We start from the raw sequence: 20,444 nt of genomic DNA, 5'->3' as shown, positions 1-20,444 counted from the left end.
CCCCCCCATCTTTTTCTTTCCACAAAGTGTTCAATTTTCCTTCCAGGCCTCACAAGCACCAGCTGCCTGTTGTTTTAGAGATAAATCAGAATCGGTCCTCCTCATTAGCTTCGTCTCTACCTCCCATCCAACACCTTTTACCAAAATTCCCAGTCCAGCTAGGAGAGCTCTCCCTGCCAAGTTACAAATTTGCTCCCCCAGTACAAAATCATACCACACATGTTTTACCTGAGCAGGTTCAAATATTTTTGCTTTTACCAGATTACCTGCCACTCCTTGAGCCATTAATTCCCCTTTTTCCCAATCTCATTCCATCTGGAATCATATTCATTGTGGAGCAGGTAGTTCCAGAGCCTACCATAAATACCATGTCTTTCCCAAATGGTTCCACTTTCAAATTTATCAAAGGTTTCCAGTGGGTCCTCCTATGAGGAGACCCCTGACCTTCCTAATCTTTGTCCATATTAATGAAAGAAATTGACCTCTCCCCTCCCCGCAGCTCGGCATTCTCATTTAAAGTACCCAACTTTTCCACACTAATAGCATCCTGCACTTAATCCTTCATTCATTCACCACACCTTAGGTGTGGGCTGATATCTTCTTCCTCGACCTCATCCTCTACCTGACTTACTCCCATTTCCTCTCTTGCCACTACATTCCATCCTTTGAGTCCATTTTTCCTCATCCTCTCTCCTTGCATACACTTTCTGTGCCTCTCTCAACAAACCTTCCAACGTCCTTGCCTCTTTTCCATCTAACACCTGCAACTTCTATTCTGCCTAATATCCTCCCCTGCCTTCCCTGCAAACTGACACTTCAGTAATATCTATCTGATGGGCTGGATTCCTGAATCCAGTTGCCCAATTTTTTTTTCATCTGTTGCTTCAGTCTCTCCAGCCACTCAGATGAAGTATCATCTTTCTTTTATTCCAAAGACAAAGTCTTATGCACATTAAGAGATTAGGTACTGCTTCTTTGATTCCCTAGATCATATACTCTAATAATTCCCAACTTTCCCTTCTAGAAAACAGCACAGAGCATCTCCTGCTCTGTTGAGATTTTCTCTATTCCAAACATTTCTAGCTGCCTGTTGGATCAAACTCAATTCTTCACCAGAAAACAAAATACAAGCAAACAAGCAAGCAAGCAGACAGACAGACAAACAAACAAACAAACAAAAATAGCTTGTAGTTCCTGCCTAAAAGGTTTCACCTCTGCTGCAGTCAGAGGGGACTCCACAAGCCCAAATCCTCCCATTGCCAAAGTACCTGCCCAAAAGGGGCCATAATATGATTTTGCTGTCCTCATGCTTTAGGACCAATCAGCAAAACCTCCCCCTGTAAGCCATGGCTAAGTTTTTTTTTTTTTTTTTGTAAGGTGGGATTTCCATCCTTGTTCCATTTATAATCTGGTTACTGCAGGATATAGGTAGGCCAGACCTTTCTGCAGTACTTAATCATTTGAGTCTTGTTTAAAAAAAACATGTCCAATTAATCAGATAGGGTTTATCCCACTCTTTTAATGGGGAGTGTACTGGTATTTCTTGTTGGGATTTAATCTCTTTAGTGGGCTTTGTATTTCTAGAACCCATCCTTCTTTACTCTGTCTTCTATTAGTTATGTCCCACACTCACCCTCTGTTTGCTCGGTACTCTTCCGGCTGTTCCCCTCACAGGGACACGGAACCGGGTACTAGGTCCTCCACACTCACGCGTCCGTTTGGACTTCTTTTTCATGCTCCGGGACCTCACACTCACACACTTATTACAACACAATTATTACATATTTTTACCAGCGGTTTTATTTTCCTAGGCTTAGGAACTGATCACTCAGCAGTTCCAGTTTACCTGCTGAGACTACTCTCGACCCGATCACACAGCGTGTCGTAACTCACCCTTAGGACGCCGCACCAGTGGGACTATTATGACTCTCCATGGTCTTTTACCACATCTGGCCGGACTGTCCTCTTGACCACCCAGTGAGACTAATACCGACCCGATCACACAGCATTTCGGTTAACTCACCTGGGTCTGTGCACAGAGTTGCCTGGTCGAAAACTCTTCAAACCTAGGTCCTAACCGCTGTTTCTGAGTTGTAGCCACCCGGATCCTTGTCCCTATTTTGTTCGGCTCAGGCAGTCGACGGAGGAGCCGATGACAGACTCACCACCAGCCGCCAAACTCAGCGGGGTGCCTCCGGATCGTTCCTCCTCGCCTCCTCTGAAAGATGTCATGAGCCCCATGTTGGGTGCCAATTGTGAGATTTAAAACTCCTTGAGACAGGATTCGAGTAGGTACAAGCAGTTTATTCCATACAAAAAGCGTTTGCAAAGGCTGGCTCAATGCCTCAGTAGTCTGAGAAACAAAGAGCAATCTTTTACTGTTTACAAGAGATTTTATACATTCCTTTCCCCGATGCTCAACACTATCCCCGCTTCGCCATTGGCTGGTTACTAAGAAGTCACAATCTTCCCCATCCGCCTATATCATACTATTCTTTAATATGTTCCCCCCTCCCTCTCATACATCCCATGTTCATGCTAATGAGCCAATTACCTATTAGAGGTGTGTCATTTACTATTTATGAGCCTATTAAGCTGCGCAGTACCTTCTAAGAGGTCAACAGGCCAAAGTGGCCTTGAAAATTCTTACTTGATGCCAAAATGTTTCTTAAATCTTGTGGGGAGGATGAGACAATGAGAACAGGCCTTTATTCATTCTAAAAGATACAGATTCTACACTTAAGAAAGAACAAACCTTCACTCATATTTTAAAAGATACAGACTTTACACTTCCCACAATATCGTGACTGAAAAATTAAGGAGCACCAAAAGGAATTCTGCAAAAGGTCTTTCAGACTGGGCATTTTTACTAAGCTACTTCCACAGTAATATGAATAGTGATTTTATGATGTCTTGTGTTCTTACTTATGAAGGTGCCCTTTTGGATTCCAATTAATTTTGACAATACACAAAAGAAAAATGATCACCCAGGGAAGTTTTTGAAGGATTTATGGTTTTATACCCCAAACCTTCTGTTCCCTATTAGTAATTCATTTATGTTTTTGTTATATGCATTGGAATGTGACATGTGGCTGATAAAGTGTTGTTGTGGGCTCTATGATATTTAATTTCATTTGATATTTAAATATTAAATCATAGCAATTTATTAATTGTTCTGGCTGGTTATGCTTTGGGTAATAGTAAAAATTAATAAATATATTCCCAGTGTGAGTATCTAGGATAATAGGCCTAGACTATGACGTTTTTCAGAACTACCAAATCAACAGCTTTGGCAGCAGCACCACTAATTTCCACATGCTGTTTGCCTTATGTTCCTTAATCTGGTTCTAGAGGGACCACTTCAAAGGATTAAGGTAGTTTAATTTTCATGCTTCTTTAATCTTTGGCTTCTCTGCAAGAACTGCTAGCAAATGTGCCAATAGGGATTGTGAACCATACCCACACTTTAAGGGTGCAAACCTACACACAGTTAGACACAAAAAAGTCTTACCCGTACCAGCATGCCCCAGCCAGTCATGCCGTTTTAAATATGCATATATATACACTCCAAATGTATATAAACTAAAGAACATACCTCAGGTAGGATGCACGGTTAGGGGTTACATGTTAAATAGGGCTGATGTTGCACATCTTCTTCACTGATATCAGTGGGATTTAAGTATGTTTTAATTCTGGCAAGATTATGCCTAAAGTTTCATTAGCTGGTCTGTGGCATTTGGTAACATCTGACTTGTTAATAGAACATGCAGTTTCAAAGACAGTGGTCTCCAAGCTGTGTTTGTAGTGCATGTTTCAGATTTGGTTACACACTTTGATATCAATGTGGCCTGAAATGGGATCAGATGAGCAGTTTATATGTTTCTTATGACTAATTTTTATAACTTTGGTATAAGCAATAGGGAGTAATTTTCATAAGGAGCATAGTGGCAAGAGAGGCCTGGGCATTTGATAGGCTCTCTTGCATAAGCAATAGCAACCAACCATGCAAAAATCTTGAACCTGTCTTTCATTCAGTAGATCTAGAACTTGCTTCTTTGCCAATATAAAAGGCCAGGCTTCCCATGAAGCACAGTGAAGTCCCCACTTCAGCAATCATCTGTGTTGCCAGCAATTTCCAGCATCTCCTCCTCCTGCCCAGGCCCTTCAAAGTCTGGGATTTGGGCCCAGCCATCTCTGCTGAGCTGCACTGGCTGCTTTTTTGGAGCCAACATGGCTCTTCTGAGAGCAGTAGCAATAGCAATAAACAAGTAGGTAGATACAAGAGCTATGGCAGGGTCTGGAAAGGAGACATGGGGGAAGCCTTGCATTAAGCAAGGGTGGAGGAGATTCAGTGCATGGCAAGGTGTGGAAGAGACATGGTATACTGTGGAAGATGTGGAGGAAGACATGGTGCATGAACAGAAGGAGGTATGAATGTGCTTTGCTATCTCAAGCAGCAAAGTAGCTTGCTCTGGCTCAAGAAAGTAAGAACGGGATGCAATCCAAATAGATAGTGTAAAAAATTTCAATCAGTTGGTAGACCTGAGCAACTTTGGATATATTGTCTTCCCATGAAGAAAGCAAAAAGAAAATATTATAGATGTTCTTATCATCATAATAGCTGGCAGATATTATTGATTAAATCGCACATGATCTTTATCATCCTTGAAAGCATGGATCTTTACATCTTCTGGCATTTACTTTACTGGCATTCTTTTGCTCATTTATTTAAAATGAAAGAATCAATTAATTGACCAGTTTAAAAGCACAGAACAGGCTTAGCTGACTTAGGGCACAATCCTGTCACCTTCTGAGATCTTCAGGAAGGCCACAGTATTCTTTGGAATCCCAGCTCTGAGACTGAAGGACCTGGGAGCTGGGACTTCAAAGACTGAGCCTCTGCCCCACAGAAAGAACTGTTCTGGTTCCCCTTCCACAAGGTTATAACTTGGCCTCAGAGAAGAAAAGGGTCATGCCAGGTGGCAGGGAGGGGAGGAGAGCAATGTTGCAGAATGACATCAGTTAAAATTATCAACCCAGCCACCTTCCTTTCTCCAAGCTCTAAATCTAGACAACTAAAAATGGTCATCTAAAAACAATGCAGTACACAAGGCACAGCTGTGACAGAGATCTCCACAGCTGCATTTAATTTCTGCCACTGGAAGCTTGTAAGTCTCTGAATGTGGAGACTTAGGAGCATCTGCTGCAGGAGTGATAGGATTGTGTCCTAAATTATTTCATGGATGGACAGATCTTGAGGTAGCTCAGATAAGGCTCTAGCTCATCTGAAGTAGAAGAAGTATACTCAGGCATTCCACCCTTTGACACCTGCCCTGTTTGATCCACTGAATGACTATGGTTCACACATCACGTTGGATCCAAATTGATCATGATACATTTGTTGTGATGATCTTGTCCCATTGATTTCAGTGGGTCTACTCTAAGCATGACTGGATATAACCCATAATGTTTGCATAGGGTTTATATGTGCAATATGCAGTCGATGTAGACCCAATCCATGGAATCAACCTCAGTTCCCCACCACAGGCACACTAGTGTACAGATACTGGAATAGCTACTTTAAGCCTACAAATATTGGTTTACTTCTGCCATTCTGTATGCAAAAATTACATCTAAAGCATGGACATCCTGCTGAAACAGGATCAGGCAAATGTACTGTAGACAACTAAGGGAAGATCAGGTAAATGTACTGTAGACAACTAAGATCACATCAGGTCTATCCTGATAGAGACTTGTCTGATTATTTTGCCTTTATAGCGCAATCCTAGCATATTTCAATAGAAAATAGTACTACAATTCCCAGAATTGGTTGAGAAATGCTGGAAGTTTTAGGACATCATTCTGTTGAGATATGCATAGGATTGCACCCATATTCATAATCCTCTAGGAAGTGAATTGGGTGTTACCAAATGTACCTACTAAATAGATGTGCAAGCTTGCACTTTTGTTACAGGAGCTTATCATTTTAGTAATAATGTGTCTGAGCAAGAGGGGCCCCAATAATGCATACACGCATACTAGAGTTTCTTCAAAATTTGGAAATGTGCTAAACACAGAAAAATTGAAAATGTACACTTATTACTTGGGGAAATTAGCTGGTAAAGCCTTTATTACAAAATGCCAAGATATTGGTAATTACATACAGAAAAAAATGCAAAGCAAACCAATTTATACAGTTTATACATGGAGGATATGTAAATCCATTCATCAGGTTTGAACAACTGAATAAGCAAATAGTTCTAACTGAAGAGCTGTTGTGTATGGATTAGGCCATAGACATGTGCAAGATGTGGGCTGATATGAGTTTTTTGGTGTGGAGATGTTTGCAGAGGTAGGGACTAAACAAATCCCTAACATTATTGCTAGAGAAAGAGAAAACAGTGTGATGAGCTTGCAAGAACCAAGAGAAGAAAGATGTTTTCACAGAGGATCATCCTAACAGCAGGTAGTGTGGTCAGGTTTGTCCTGGTACACCATTACAAAGGAGACAGCATGACAGGGTTTTCTACTGCAACCACACATTCAGTCTAATTTCCAGTACCTTGAACATGATTCCTTCCTGCCTCAGTACTGATAATCAGCCAGGAAAATAACCCTGCAGTAAAGCCAGAGAACTGACTTGTTGCCAAGACAAACTCTCAAGTGTTTGGCTTGGCCCCAAACAGCTTGAATAATAAAGGGGCAGGATAGGTGCCTGAATTGCCTGGCTGAAATTCTTCGCACTAGTCAATCATAAAGGCTGCCCAAATTGGCTGGGGTCCCAACAAATATGGCTTAAAAGTAGACTGAGCTGTAACATATACACATACAAGTAGGAAAGAGGGCACTCCTTGAGGTACTATCAACTTGGAGCTGCTTGCAAAACTAAGGGGACCCTTGGGGCATGCAAACACTCCCAAACACCTCCCCAAGATCCCACTTTTTCTAAAATGGATTCAATTTGGGTTTTGTAAAATGCTATAAATCCAGGGGAGGGTGGGGACAGTAGGCGAATATACTTGCTGTGAGAGACATAAGCACTAGGCCATTTTGGGGCAGTGGCCATGGTGGCCACTCACTAGGCACTTGGTAAGAGCAGCAAGGAGTCTTTGTTGCTCTTAATAAGCAGTTCATTTGTGGATGGGCTTGACCCACGGGGGTTGTATTGTCCGGGTTTAGATGACAACCCATCATGGGTCAAATAAACCCCACCACAAGCTATGGATGATCAAGGTGGCTTATAACTCGACCTTAAGCAACCCCAACAAACCCATTACAGGTTCACACACAAGCCACAATGTGTTGTGCAAACCAGTCAATCGGTGCCACGTATGACATGGAAATGGCATGAAAAGGCTACAGAAAGTTTCTCAGGTGGCATCAACAGCAGTTCCAGACTGAAAGCAAAAGACTGGGGATACTCTTTGTAAAGGCATTTGGATGTGAAGAAGTTCATCTTGACCCAGGAAATCTAGTCAGTGCATTGCTATTCAAAAATGTAACCATTCCAAATGATGGGGAAATTCCCGGTCCCAGATCTGAACCAGTGATTTTAATCATACCTTGGGAAATCATGTCAGAGCTAGCATATCCTTGCATAATTCAGCCTAGGGCTTTTGCTTACGTTTACTTGGATCTGTGCTGCTAAATTGGGCCTTCTATTCAGAACGTGGAGAAAGGGAGATGGGGATTTAGCCCAGATCATTTTTGAACTGTCAGTTTCGCACCTTTGCCTAATTTCTTAAAAGGCTTCTTAAACTGATCATATCCATGGGTGCAAAATACTGTGGAATCCTGCAGTTCATCCTGCCAATAAGAGAATTTCCCAATGATACTTCTGAATATTTAAGTGATGGCTCAGATGACGATCCAGCAGTGTGGATGAGGAACATTGTACACATCTTCATTCATGAAGAGAGATGCTATTACTAGTTATAAAATACATTCTGATGGGTTGCAATATTGTTGTTTTGAGCTACATTTTACTCTGCTGCAAAGTTCATATATAGCAGGTCTGAAATGGATGCTACCCACAGCTCTTTCCATCCATCCTGCCAGCTCCTCCTTACTGGGTTTACCTCTCCATTAACCTCTTTCTCCCTGCTGCTCAGCTGTTTCCCAGTAACCATATCATAGGAAGTTTAAGGCTCACCACTGGTATCCCCACATATACTGCTCAGATGATGGATGGGAAAATAGTGGAGAAAGAGCTGTGGACCATAGCAGGTATACAACAATGCCCATTCCAGAGGCTAGCCCCATTATGGCTGGTTGGTCTAGGGCAGGTTAGCATCATTCTCCTCTCTCTCAGCATCAAAACAGGTTTTTGTTTTGTTTTGAAGGATAGACTCAGCAGCTAGCAGCAACCATCACTTGGGTTGCAGAAGTCCTCAGAGAGACAATCCAATTATGAGGCCAGTTGTATGTGTGGTAGCTCACAGGGTTGTGCAGATAAGCAAAACCAATTTCAGATGTGACTACTCTGCATAACGCGATATGCAGCTACTGGCTGCTCTTGATTGCCAGGACCTCTCAGAAGGGCCTAGGCACTAAAGGGAAAAAGACTGATTGCTTGGCAAATGAAAAGGAAGACGTTAATGTAGAAGAAATTTGGGTTACATCAAAACACAGGTCAGATTGTGAACAAAATGCAATAGGAGCAAAATATTTATAAAAGATGAATCCTTTTAGATACAGGATTATTAGTGAGAAGAGTGTGTGTTTGTATATTTTATGACATTTTGTAGCATCCCAGAGCCAACAATCTCTGCACAACTATCTCTAACAATTAAAACAATAAAAAGTAGCAACCTGGCAAACTACAACAGGCAGGACTGCATATCATGTTAAATCACGTGCTGTTGGTACCATGGGTTATTCTACTCCTCAGTCTTCCCGTTGGAACTGGAACATATCTCAGTAGCCTTTGCTGCAGATACCTGCAGGGAAGTAGGTTTGGCTTTGCAAACAATTGAATTGGGGTTGTGTTAAGAATTCAGATTATGGTGGGGGGCACTGAGCAAAGAGAGGTACAGGTACAGTGAGTGAGGAAGCAGAAAAGGATGTTTTTCTGTGTGTGAGCAGTGATCAGAATTCAAACCTACGAAGAGGGAGAGGGAGAGCATCCCAGTCAGACTGCAAATGATGCAAATGCAGTTTTGTGTCCAAGGCAAAGGTTCATCAACACTGACAGGTGATGCTAAGCTTTAAGCCGGCGAGCACACTTCCCCTGGTACTACAGGCATCCATAGTTGCAGAAATGGGAGTGAACTATCCTAAACCCTCCTTTGGTCTCTTGCGGTGCAATGAAATGGCTAGGGTGTGACAATTATCCATTGTGCTATCTGCAAATGTAGAAAGAACATCTCGCAAAGCATCTCTGGCTGTAATTCTTCAAGGGCCTCTGTGCTGTCCCTTTTTTCCCCTCACCCCACCTCTCACAGGGAAAGTAAGCAAAAGCAGGAAAATTCAACTCTGAAAAGAGACATACTAAGTCAATGGCTACACTTGGCAGCCTGATTTCTCTTCTTGCAATCAAAGGAAAACATGCTGGGCTGCTTATACTGGAGGAATGCATTGTTGGTTAATTTGTCCACAAAAGGTTTCTGGGGCAGGAGGGAAGAATTTGCTGAATGCACTCTCAGTTCAAATCAGAAAACTTTTGGGAGTAGTCCATGACCTGGGACTCCTGACATAGTTGCAGATGAGGCCCATTCTGACTGCAGCATTTTGGGCATGACTGCTGATGCAGTGTAGTTGCAGCCCATCTTGCTATGCCTGGAGTCAGGAAGGATGAGTCACGGGTTGATGCCTGGCAGCCCTTCATCACATGGTACCTGACTTTCTGCATATGACTTAAGGAAATCCTGCTGCTAGCAGTATAACTGGGTATCATGTGCCTCCAGCCAAGAAGGATAGTGGCAAACTTGCCCTAGAATGTCCCAGGACCTGGCTCAGCCCCCAAACACTGGCTCTGAGTTGTGATTATCTTAATATTTTCCCTTAGCCTGTGCAGCTTCTCCTTACATTGTGCAGGGATGTGACACTGCCCCCCGCCCCCGTAACATATGTGCTAACAAACAGAGAACAGATTATCATGCCTGGTATTCTGAAGTACTCCAGGACTTCAGGGATTATTCAGAAACTATCAAAGTACCCCAGCCTTACTCCAGAAAAGCACCTGAATTTTCACATGCTGCTTCCCTCCCTCAAACATCGATGGAGCCCCAGAAGCATTGTGGGCTGACTCCTAGGACTCTTGTCTAGAGGAATTTAAAAGAAGAGTAGTAATAAGGACTTAACACCCTCCTTCTCCATGGGAAGCAAATGACTCCAGCAAGCAACTGCTAAAGTACCTGCAGCAACTGTTTCTGGCTTGAATGCCTTCATTGTCATGAGTAGGGGCAACTGGGCAGTGATAGTGGGAACATTTCACCAAAAAGGCGATGCTGCCAATATTGGCTTATATCTGTTGCACAAATGGGAAGCAATGTTAACACATGGCACCATTTTAAGGAGTTGTACAATAGTGGTGTCAAAGAACTGCATAAGTTGCTTTTTACAATAAATTAGAGGATTTTCCATCAAGCCAATTGTTTGGGAAACCTTACTTAGTGTGATGGTGGAAGGATGACTTGAAGACCTCACCAAAATTGCCAGGTTAATAAGCTCTGTCAAAGTCATTGTGCGGATTACACACAGCAGACTCACAAGACCAAAAAAATGCCCTACTTTGCTAAAAGTGAAGTTACAAAAGGCTGCAGGAAGGAGGTGTGAAACTTTGGCTAAAGCAGAGGCTGAATAAAGGGGCTATGTCTTTATTATTTTCATTTACAACATTTATATATCATTCCATATTGAAACTGATTCTGGAGTGGTGAACAATAAAAAGATAAAACTAATGGCACAACTATTCAAGAAGTAAAGTAACAAGACAATAGTATTTTCAAGCTCAAAGGTTTCAGTTCAGTGGGGATCAGGCTAAGGCAGGAATAGTCAAGGGCATTGGCAGGCAGTCAAATATGGTACACAGTCCAGAAACAGAGTTGAGCAGGAGCCCAAGTATCAGGAGCACAAAGCATTAATCACAGGACAAGAAAACATTGGAGCCCAAAGAAAAGCATTGTTTTCAGCACTGGCTTGGTAGACACAGAAGGCCTTTATTGCCAGAGCCAGCCCATGGCTCACCTGCAATAGATTACAGCTCTCTGACCCTCTCATGATAATTTGCTTTCTGCTGAGGAGTTCTTCACAAACAGGCACTCCTTCTCATGGGATTTCTACTCCGTGCCACTTAAGGCAATGGGGAACAGGGGTTTTCTGAACCTCTGCCTCAGTCATAGTCCTCTCCCTCTGACAGGGATGGACCAGTGGATGCCATCTCCCCCAAGGGCACAGGTTGATGTGAGTGCTGTTGGTTTCTGGGAGCTCCAGCTATTGCTGTAAAGAAGGTTCCTACAGTGAGGACAGTGGGTAGGAGACTGCCTTGGGAAGAGGCAGGGCACAGGATGCTACACTGCAATATATTGCTAGGCAGACTATAGGAACCAAAATAATTCACCACGAGAGTACCAGATCCTCCTTTGGCTGCTCGTACCCTAAGACTTTGCAACAAGCTACCACAATATTGTTCTCCTGAGTTCAGATGATACAACAAGCCATACAGGGTATGAATAACGTAAGGAGGCATAGGATGTCAGGATGCCTGGTTTGCAAAAAATAAGCCAAGCCATGCAAAATGAGCTGGGTTCAGATGAAATAATCACGCATTATGGCTAGCTGCCAGTAGAAAACATGAAAAAAAATTAAAACCATAGTATAGAACCAAAGTAAAAATCAGCAGCAATACCATGACAATACTACAATAAAACCTAAGGAAGTGTAATGGAAATAGGAAGGTCTTTACCTGACCATGAAAAGACAAAAATAGGTTTGAGGCAAGCATCTCTGGAGAGGTCATTCTGCAGCTCGGGTGCATATGATAGAAAACTAACTTTCTTACAGGAACAAGAACGAACTCTGACCAGATTCACACATAGACCACAATGTGCATGCAGCACAGCACTCCTGTTTCACTCTTCATTAGCTTACAAATCCTGACTTGCTCAGAAACAATTAATTATTTTCTCTGGTCTGGACATAACATGAAGCATGTGCTTTTCTAGTTTGCTTTGGCAAAGGGAGGAGCAGAACCAGAGCAACTGGGTTCCATGCACCAGCACACTGCTCATGCACCCCAAAATTTATTGAAGTAGGACTGATGGTTTAGTGTAATATGTAAACATATTAGTGTAATATGTAAGCATGTACAATAGTTTTAAGTAATTATTTCCAGATGAATAATGGAGACTTTGGCAATAGGGCCAGGAAAAAGTTTCAAATAAATTATTCAGATGTTACACTTTATTTTTAATTTACAGTATATCAAGGGGCTTTGTTCACCTTTCACCCCTGGTTAAAACATATTAAATATTTCTTGTGATCAAAATCCTGGCTGTGCCCGTTTAAAAAAAAGTCAGTACCAATGTAAAAGGAACAGAAGTTAATGATGTGTTTGGTTCAATATATATGCTCAGAGGGCTGCTTTAATTAAAACAAATGTGTTTGACTTTAATTAAAGTTTAATTGTAAAAAGTGCTTTGTGGTTTTTACATTCAATTTCTATTTCTAATAGAATTAAAAGAGCAACTTAATAGCTAAATCATTAACTTAACTCCATTGAACAGTCACATATTATATATTGTTTATTAGCTATCGCCATTCACTTAACTGATGTTTACCTTACATGATGATTTAAGCATATTAATTAATGGAACAGACCTGAGTAGCTAATATTAGTAAGGTATCTGTGCTCAGGGGATACATTATTATCAATGCATATAGCAAGGATAAGAAGGGAAAGGGGTCATACTTTAGGTCAGAGCCGTTAAATGTAGGGCCCCAAGAGGAGCTGCACTGCACATGCATGATTTAGGCTGCAATCCTATAGCTTTTCTTTCTGAAAGAAAGCCCCTTAGTTTCATTAGACAAATGCAGCATTGTGCTGCTATGCTTCAATCCTATACTCAAGCACTTGGGAGTAAATACATTGAATCTAGTGAGTTACTAATTCAGGGGTGCAAATCTTTGGCCTGGATGACAAATCCAGCTTTTGCGCACTTCCTTCTCCATTCTTCTCCAAGGTGAAGTGCTTTCTGTAAGGCTTAGTTACAGCCAGCAAGACCTGTAAATGAAAATATCTTGGTATCCTCTCCCCTGGGCCCCTTTTCCCTTTCAGCTCTGCCTGCCACTGGAAACCTCTGAGAGCTTCTGCAGAATGAAATTTGGCCTTCAGACTGGAAAGTTCTGCACCCAGTTAATTTTCTTCCAGGCTAGTAAGCAATTCCCAGCAGATGAAGGGGCTTCACTTGCCATTGGCAACAACCAATAAAGATACAGTTTGAAAAAGAAAAAGTGCCAAAAATGAAAGGGAAATCATTTATTTCTTTGAAAGTGCACATCTATTTAATAAAGAAGAGATTACCACTGATGGCATTTGACTATTTGTAATAGGCTATTAGCTAGTCACCCAGCCAAAGAAAAAATAAAAAACAGCTTTGTTTGTTACTCAGCTCTCACAAGCACAACCCTAAGCCACAAACAAGCAGCTAATATGCCCCACAGAACTCTAGAATATATTTCTAAGAAAACAGGCTTAGGATCAGTCTCCATGTTCTTAGTTCCTATGACTTCTGGCTCCATTTAAAAGAAGTACTGCACAGCTCCTACAGCCAAATGGACAGATTTCAGAAATGCCAGAGAGCTGAATTAGTGGGCACATGGTTTGTTCATCTAGTCAGTATATCCTCACTAACCCAGTGCTAGTTGTCAAACTTTATGGTAGAATTCTATTACTGCAATATTGCAATGGAATATTACTGTGCAATTTGCACAAGCTGTTGCAGAACATTCTTCTCCCATGTTTGGGTTGCCAGCTACCTAGCCATACCCTCCTTTGGGATACTCTAAACTGAAAAGGCTCAAGCAAACCAACTCAAACTCACCCTCTTTTCTATTTTCCTTTTTGAAAGGGCACTTGTCATTCCATCATTCCTGACCATTCTGTTACCCCTTTAAATGCTTTGTATGTCTGCATACTTTAGTGACCCTGTTTTTACTCCAGTGCTTTTGATATTCAACCACTTGACATCACTATTAGAGAATTATTATTTATACTAAATAAATATTAAACATATACAAAGAAAAGTGAGTAGTGAAGGAATAGAACAAAGAATGTCACACTTGTTGAAACTCTGTTTAGTTTCTAAATGGAAAGGTAGCAGAGAGGCGTAGAAATTATACCTTCTGATCTAGACACTTTTTAATTAAAAACAGCAAAAACAAAAACGTGCACATATACCATCAAAGGTAGCAGGCCTCTAAGTCTACAATCTTATACCCATTTCCTTGGGCGTAACCCCCATGGATATCTATAGGATTGCACTACAATCTGGAGGGCCAAAGGCAAAATGACTGAGGTAAACCTATCCAAATCTCAGCCTGTTTTAGCTTATAGCTCTTACTGGCTAAGCCTCAGGAGAGGCATATCAACCATTTATAAAGCAACAGTTCTGGATGACAGAGGAGGAGGAAACACAAAGGCTGAGAAACCAACCAATAACCTGTGGTTGGGCAAAAGGAGATGAGCTGGGGAAGGTGGTGTGGCATTCTAGGGAACCCCATAGGTCTTGATTGGAATTCCTGAAGGGCTAGATTTGGCTCTTGGGTTTAACACCTGGTTAACTGTGTTAACTTTAGCTTTGTTTTCTTTTATTGGTGGAGTTGTAGATGGGGCAAGTAAACTGATTTTCCTTTTGTGTTTTCAAAGACTTTTAAAGATAAATTCAGCCCGATCTTGCTTAAAATGATTTTTCCTTGCTAACTAGAAAGTAAACATTCATTCATACTTGGTGCCATGTGTTCTGGGGGTTGGAGGAATGAGGAACTCCCTGCTGATTTTGATTTCAAATAGAACCTTAAACCTAATAATAAAAAACTTCCTAAGCAATATGAGTCAGCAGCTGTTATCAAGTGGATAAGACAGCAATGTCTGATCTTGCATTGACAGCTGGTACATAACTGTATTTTGTAAGCCTTTCACTTGAGCAATGAAGATGCCAAAATTAGTATAACTCACATATGATGGTGGTACCAGTTCCTTTAACAATAATAAAAACAGCATGGTTAGCATGATTGATTGAAGCACTGTTTATACACAAGATGCTTTACACAGTGTATCAGATGATATGTCCCTATCTTGAAGAGTTAAAGTATAATATTCAATACAAGAAAAACAGGGAAGGGACGTGTGTGTGCTACTTAAAGATGGGTTTTGGGGAGGAATTTGACCAAAGACTCACAGGAAGAAAAACGATACATTTGAAATATGGTGCTGGAGAAGAGCCCTGTTTTCCATATTTGTTGGCATATTCTTGTTAGAATTTGGACCAATCCAGTCTCTGTAGCTTGGAATAGTTCTGTACCCTATGTACTCCAGGTACTTTATTCCTTCCAAGTGTTTCAGAGTAGATTTCATTTCACATTCTAATAGTGAATGTTCTTCATCAGAAGAATCTTCTTCAAAGGAGGCAGTCATCCTTTATCTTTTCTGTATGGTTCTTATTTATTTATTTGGGAGGCTTCTATGCTGCCCCATTTGCCAAAGCCTTGGGGCGGCTCACAATAATAAATAAATAAACACAATATAAAAATTCAATTTGAGTCGACCTGGCCAAGAATAAAAAAATAATAATATTAACAATTAAAATAACGTTTGAATAAAAAGGTCTTCGCCTGGCGTCAAAAAACAAATAACGACGGCACCAGGCGGAACTCTCTGGGGAGCGCATTCCATAGATTGGGCGCCACCGCAGAGAAAGCCCTCCTCTGAGTACTTACCCTCCTAATATCCTCCACGGAGCATTCCTGGAGAAGGGCCTCTCCTTATGGGCATAAGCGCTCCTTCAGGACCCAAGCCATTAAGGGCTTTATAGGTCATAACCAACACCTTGAATTTCTTCTTTCCACCTTCTGTCCTGGTCAGATAGTTTATTACCATGCTAGACTTTTAGTATTCCTAATCTGTTTGAATTTCCCTTTGATTTCTTAGATCTTCTGAAAGAGGTCTCTTGCTTTTCCTCTTTTGATTTTCTCCTTTATTTCTTTGCACTGGTCATTGTAATAGCTCTTCTTGTCTCTATATGATAGCTGCTGAAAAGTTGCATTCATGATTCTGACCTTATTTCTGTCACCTTTTGCTTCTGCTTCTTGCCTGTCCTTAGCAATTAGAAGTGCTTCCATCACCCTTGTGGTTTTTCTTTCTTTCATTCATTTTTTTCTAGAAGAATTGTCTGCTGGCATTATTCCCTAATAATGTCTCTGGTTTCAGTCCACAGTTCTTCTATCTCACAGCAACTGAGTTCAGCAATGCAAATCTGTTCTTCATGTGGGCTTTACATTCCTCAAGGATGTCGTTAAAGTTATATTTTGGCACTATGGTTCTGTTAGTCATCTTTTTCAGCTTCACCCTGCATTTTTGCTATTAAAAGTTCATGGTCACTGCCACAGTCTGCTCCTGGTCTTGGTTTGCAGGAAGAATATAGCTTCTCCATTTCCATCCTATGTCCAATTACATAATCTATTTGATTTTTATATTGGCCTTCTGGTGATGTCCATGTGTGCGATTGTCTGATCAATTGCATGTTCACTATGAGTCATTCTCCTGTTTCACTTCTGACCTCTAGGCCAAATTCTCCTCCACCTTTGATTCTGCTTTCTTTCCTACTTTTTCACAGGAAAAAGTGGTGTGGCACATGACATGGAAGAAGGTTTCCATTGGAGAGGAAGTCTATGAATACTGCAGGGATGAATTCTATGGAGTGGTGTCACAATCCTGGCTGGGCCTGCCAAAATGCCAGCCTTACCTCCTCTTCTAGGTCCACATTCTACCATTTGCATTACGGCAACTCTCAGATGAAGTCAGTGGAATCCCCACACTCCACTCCCAGATTCAATTTTTGGATCTCTTACGGTTGGGCCTTGCCGATCCATATTTCTGAGATCTGATGTGCCACATACATGGGATCTAGAGTTACAACACATGAACCCTAATTAAACCCTGTGCATGTGGCATATCACAGTATGAAGCATATGATTTTCCAGGCTTAGTTTTTAGCACTTAACTCATATATCCAGTTTGAGGGACGGTGCAAATGAAAGCATATACCTTCTGACCACATCTACCTTAGGGCCTGGGCATGTCATTTTCTATCCTAGAACTGCCACTAGAATTAGTTGGGCATAAAGTAGCTTCCTTTTTGGTAATCACAATTATATGTATGTATATAGTGCCAGCCATCAACATTGTGTTTTACAAGGAATACGTTCAACTGCTCCTTACCCCAAGGGGATTACAGCGCAAAAACAGGCACAGGGAAACAAATGTGGAAGTTTTTAGGAATGGAGGCAAGTGTAATCAGGGGAAGAATATGCAAGTATTTCAAGAGCATCTATTTTCACTTAGTTATAGTTAGATATTGCTTGTTTCAAAGGCTTCTTGGAAGTTCTGAGTTTTGAGGAGGTAACAAGGGTTTCTTCACAGAGGTGTTCTGGGAGGCAGTTCCAGGGATAAGGGAAAGTAATGGTAGGAAGGGCCATGAAGGAGTCACCTTGCTGAAGCTGAGCAGGTCCAGATCTACTCAGTGCTTGCAGGGGAGACCATCTGGGAATTGCATGTGGCCATCATGAGTTCCACAGTGGAAAAAGGTGAGATGTGCATGTAATATAGAAACATAGAAACAGAGCGAGTCAGAAGGGGCCTCCCAGGCCATCTAGTCTGACCTCTGGCACCAGCTGGCTCCGCTCACGACATGCCCACCATGTGGACATCCAGCCTATCCTTGAACACCCGCACCAATGGGGCCTCAACGACCTCTCGTGGAAGCCCATTCCACACCCTCGGGGTCCTAACTGTCAGGAATTGCTTCCTGGCATCCAAATGGAACCTTCGCTCCCTGAGCTTTGCTCCGTTGGAGCGCATCCTGCCTTCCTCTGCAGGGGAGAACAGGTCTCTACCCATCTCCATGTGACATCCCCTCACATACCTGTATGACGCCAACATATCCCCTCTGAGTCTCCTCTTCTCCAGGCTGAAGAGACCCAGTTCCCTCAGTCTTGCCTCATACCCCATCCCCTGTAAACCGGCCACCAACCTTGTGGCCCTACGCTACACTGACTCCAACCTGGCTATATCCTTTCTGTAATGAGGGGCCCAAAACTGAGCACAATACTCCAGTTGCGGGCGCACCAGAGTTGTATAGAGTGGTAGTAATACCTCTCTTGATCTAGAAGCCACACTTCTGGCTATGCAACCAAGGGTGGCGTTCGCCCTCTTGACCACCATATCACACTGCTGACTCATGTTTAGTCTGCAGTCAACCAGTACCCCGAGGTCCCTTTCACAAGTGCTGCTCTCCAGCCACTTGTCACCTAACCTGTACTTATGACACCTATTCCTATGCCCCAAGTGCAAGACCTTGCACTTTTCCACACTGAACGCCATCCTGTTGTCTCCTGCCCACTTCCATAGTCTCTCCAGATCCTTTTGGATCTGGAGTACCTGCTCCTCAGTTGTGGCCACTGCTCCAGTTTTAGTGTCGTCTGCGAATTTGATCAGCAGACTGTTCACCCCTTCTTCCATGTCATTAATGAAAAGATTAAACAGGATTGACCCCAAGACAGATCCCTGGGGGACCCCGCTTGTCACTGACCGCCATCCCGATGATTCCCCGCTAATGGTTACCTTCTGCTTTCAATCAGTCAACCATGCCCTAATCCACCGGACAGTGCTTTGGTGTATCCCAAAACTCCTCAGTTTCTCCACCAGGATATCATGGGGCACTTTGTCAAAGGCCTTGCTGAAATCCAGGTATACCACATCCACTGCATCCCCTCCATCTAGCCATCTCGAAACCTTGTCATAGAATTCCACAAGGTTTGTCTGGCAGGACCTGTTTTTGAGGAAGCCATGTTGTGTGGCTGTCAGCCTCCCTTCCCTATCTAGCATCACTAGATCTCTCTATTATGAGCCTTTCCGTTGTTTTTCCTACAATGGACGTTAGGCTAAGAGGTCTATAATTCCCCATGTCCCTTCTACTACCCTTTTTGAAAATTGGGACCACTGATGGCACCCTCCAGTCCTCTGGAACTTCACCCGTCCTCCACAAGGCCTCAAAAATGGAGGCCAGTGGGCGTGAGAGAACCCCTGCCAACTCCCTAAGTACTCTCGGTTGGAACCTGTCAGGGCCTGGCACCTTTGTAATGTCCAATGCCCTGAGGAGCCCCTCGACTTCAAGGGGGGGTGACTCTAATCTGTGCCCCCAAGTCCCCAGCCTCATCTAATCTCCTATGCGGATATCCCCTGTCCTGCTTTGGGGAGAACAGAGGCGAAATAGTCATTTAGCATCTGTGCCTGTTCCCTCATATCAGTCACTGGATCTCCTTCTTCCTTATTTAGTGGTCCCACCACTTGTCTCCCCTTCCTCTTCCTATTTACATGCTGAAAGAAGCCCTTTTTGTTGCTCTTGATATTTTTGGCAAGTCTCAGCTCGTAATCAGCCTTAGCCTTGCGAAGAATCTTTCTGCAATGGGCCTCCTCCTCCTGGTATACCCTTTTGTCTATTTCCCCCAGTACCTATTTCCTACGGAGGTTCCTCTTTCGTGTAATCCCTCTAACCACCTCCTTTCACATCATTGGTGGCACTCTCCTCCGCCTCCCCACCTTACTGACTAGAAGTATTGTCAAGGCTTGCGCCTCCAAAACCTCCCTTTTGAGTGCTATCCACCCCTCCTCAACTCGCTTACCTTCCAGTAACCTATCCCAGGAGACTTGCCCCAGTCTGGCCTTCAGTTGGCCAAAGTTGGCCCTCTTGAAGTCCCAGCATCTAGTGCTCGACCTGCTGCATATCCCCAGTCCCCTGATCTCAAAGCAAAGGATGGAGTGATCACTTGCATCCAGAGCTCCCCTAGTCTGTACTCCAACTATCAGCTCCTCCGTATTGGTCAAGACCAAGTCAAGGATGTTTCCCCCCCTCGTCGCCTCTCGGACCCTCTGTGTGAAAAACCCTCCCTCTATAGCTTCTAGGAAGCGACGTGACCTGGCTGTCACCGCCGAGTGAGTCTCCCAACTAATATCCGGGAGACTGAAATCTCCTATAATTACTGTGTCTCTCCCCCGAGATATCCTTAGAATCTGGCCTGTCAGGACATCATCCAGGGTCTCAAGTTGACCTGGAGGGTGATAACATACCCCCACTGTCAGATCTCTTTCCCTGTCAAAACCCCTAAGTTTCACCCAGACTGCCTCTACTGAATCCCCATCTGTGCTGCATTCTATCTCACTGCATCTT

Source organism: Varanus komodoensis, unplaced genomic scaffold, assembly GCF_004798865.1.
Source record: "Varanus komodoensis strain SLA01 unplaced genomic scaffold, ASM479886v1 scaffold5, whole genome shotgun sequence".
Classification (NCBI taxonomy): domain Eukaryota; kingdom Metazoa; phylum Chordata; class Lepidosauria; order Squamata; family Varanidae; genus Varanus; species Varanus komodoensis.
This window is presented reverse-complemented; position numbering follows the sequence as displayed.